Source organism: Myotis davidii, unplaced genomic scaffold (assembly GCF_000327345.1).
Source record: "Myotis davidii unplaced genomic scaffold, ASM32734v1 scaffold616, whole genome shotgun sequence".
NCBI classification, from domain to species: Eukaryota; Metazoa; Chordata; class Mammalia; order Chiroptera; family Vespertilionidae; genus Myotis; species Myotis davidii.
Genome location: NW_006291965.1, coordinates 1705541 through 1708658, shown reverse-complemented (window position 1 = coordinate 1708658; position 3118 = coordinate 1705541). Strand labels below are relative to the sequence as shown.

Sequence of the window (3118 nt, the reverse complement as noted above, 5' to 3'; positions counted from 1 at the left end):
ATTGAACTGTGATCTCCTGGTTCATAGACTGACGCTCAACCACTGAGCAACGCTGGCCGGGAACCATATTTGTGCTTTTGCATTATACATATAATCTGGCATGGAAGCCCTTAGGGATATTTCTTGACCATTCCTGTCTCTTCCACCCTGGGGACCTCTGGAAGATGTGAGTGATGGAAGAATTCTGCGAGGGAGAACGAGTGTTGCCTGGGAAGGCCATGACTCTGGCTTGTATCCTAGTTCCACTCTCCCCATATATATTGTGAAACAGGCAGGTCTGGGTTCAAATCGTGTCTTCACTCACGCTAGTGACGCTTAAGTCAAAGGTAAATTGGATCACTAATACCGAACTATTAGAGTGCCTAGAGCTTAGTCAGGTTAGAAACATCTCCCCAACCCTTTGGCATATGCCTTGGTTACCTGATCTCAAACACCACAGAACCTCAATTACTGCTGATGTTAGTTTCATGGCAACTCCTGGACACACTGCCCTCCTCTGCGTGGCAGCGTCAACCAGGCGGGTCTAGAAGCCAGGTCTAACCTGGAGAGGCCCTCATCTCAGGCTGCTGGAGCTTTCCTTAAGAATTATTTCCTTCTCATTCATGAAAATAGCAGCAGCAACAATAATAATGATGAAACATCACAGAAAAGGCAGAGTTTGAGAAAAGACAGACACAGGCCTGTCTGGATGGCAAGTGACAGGATGCCCCCAAAATGGCTAAGATCCTAGGGGTGAAGAGTTCCAGGCTTTGGGTCGCTCAGAGGAGCATCGAGTCCTCACTTGGACACTTGGACTCCATGGCACCTTGGACAAGTCTTTTAACCTCACTGAGACTCAGTTTCTTTGTAGAATGAGGGTAATACTCGCACCTGCTATAGGGTTGGTCTATAATCAATAAGCATCTGGCACTTAAGTATTAGTTGGTCTTTAAAGGGATCTGAGACTTTCTCAAATACTGTTGACTGAAATGATCTAGTTGATATCTCTCACCAGAAAAGAAAGTATGTTATTAGGAGTCTATTACAGCATAATTTCTTGGCTTTAATTTTTTCAATATCGTTTCAAGACAAGGTTAGTTCTATAGTGTTTGGGATATAAAATTTTCATTAAATGTGAGAACAAGGTAAAACCTTTTAACTGCTTATAGACTAATTTGGGATAAGAAAAACTTGGGGATACAGGTTTGTTGAGACATTAAATTATAGAAATAATTTCTGGTTATTTTGAAGTTGAGAACACAGACAACCCCTAGGTAATCCTGTTTTCAAACCACCTTACATAAAATCCTAGTGAATAAAAGCCTAATATGCAAATTGTTCGATTGGGAGTTCATCCGCTTGTTATGAGGTGTGCTGACCACAAGGGGGCGGTGCAGAACATGGTGGGCATTGGAGGTGCTGCCGGTCCCAATGGGCCCTGATGAGAGCAGGACTGTGGTAGGATGGAAGAGCAGGTGAGTGGGCGGTGCCAGGCCAAGGTGGTTACGGAGCCCGATTGCCCCACCAATTGACTCGCAGACAGTGACCAGTGGTGGTGGCGGGGACGGGGCCACCCCCTGGCTCCCAGGCACTGAGGGAGCTGGGTGGGGGGCCAGGCCCCGATCGATCACCCTGCAGACAGTGACCAGTGGCCCACAGGCCTGATTAGTAAATTAATTTAAAAAAACCATTTTTAATACTTTACTTAAACTCATGAAAGACAAGCCATTTAAAAATGCATCCACTTTAGGATATATCTGAACAATAAAAGCAAAACAGGTTGTTGTATTTTTGTTTTTGTTTCACCTGCATTGCCAGATAATGTCTTGCATTTTGCCTAATAACGTCTCAACATGTCCACAGACCCAGGGCATTGTTTTGATTCTGTTCGGAAAGCCACTGTCCCTAGAGGTTACCCGAAGATGCCACTCTCTGAGATGCCTAAACCCTCCAAACTGCCTTTACTCTCATCTCACTGTGTTCCCAAATAGCATGGTATTGTCGAGCACATAAATAAGTGAACAGAAGTAGGGTAATTGTGTTTATGTTACATAAATTATAAGTTATACAGGGACAAATATGTAGCCTCAGAGTTTCTTGGAGCCAGTGATCAATATTTATGAAACTCTATTGCTTTCTAGTTTGCTATATCCATCATGAAGATTGATTCAACCTACTGACCAGAACCAACTCCTAACTAGGCCAGAGTATAGAATGGTACCTATTCATTAACTCAAGGTACTTTTCTAGCCAAAGGGTCCATAATGGAATGGAAGTTACCTTCTCCAGAAATCCTGTTGGTAACAGGCAAATCATTTGTGATTGATAGATATGTGAGTGACATGGATATTTGAGACAATGACAAAAATAGTCAAAGCTAATATTTTATACTAGAGGCCCGGTGCACGAAATTCATGCACAGGGTGCGATCCCTAGGCCTGGCCAGCGATCGAAGCACAAGCATCTGGTGTGGAAGGGCAGGCAGGTCCCAGCTGACTTCTGGGCCCTGGGCAGCACCTGGGCCCCCCGTGCCCCCCTCCACCTGAGTCATGACGCCCGAGTTCCCACGTGGAGATGTGGTGAACACGGCAGGACACCACAGGCCGGGGCGCAGCATGGGCCTCTGGGCCACCCAGCGGTGCTGCCTGGAAGCTAGGCGGGCAGTGCACTCTCTCCCAGCCAGCCTCACAGACCGACACCTGCGTGAACCCACAGGGAGCCCGACTGGCCCCTGAGGGCCCGGAAGCTGCAGCCTGTCTCACCTGGAAGGGACTGCATGGGTGGGGAGTGGGCTCCTCGTTGGGACCCAGCACCTGAGGCTTCCCGGCATGGGAGCCCTGGCATCCTGGGGGAGGGTAGCAGGGAGAGTGAGAGCGAGCTTGGTGGACACCCCGCATTCTCACTGCACCTCCATCCCCATCACCTCTGCTCCCAGATAGCCAGCGAGAGGTAGCAGCCCCCGACCCAGGCACCGTGGGAGGTTGGTTGCTGCCACCCACCCCCAGTATGAGAGAGAGAGATAGAGAGATAGATAGATAGATAGATAGAGAGAGAGAGAGAGTATGCAAATTAGGCTGGGACACCATAACGGGTCACAACAGGACAGGAGGAGGTTGTGTGCACAGGTGAGGCCCATATC

At 48.0% G+C, this 3118-nt stretch overlaps 1 protein-coding gene across 8 annotated transcripts in view; it reads right to left on the bottom strand.

Annotated features, from left to right (window-relative positions):
* TRPM3 (transient receptor potential cation channel subfamily M member 3) overlaps positions 1 to 3118 on the bottom strand; it is a 457422-nt gene that overhangs the window by 75141 nt on the left and 379163 nt on the right. The gene's annotated exons all lie outside the window — the stretch shown is intronic.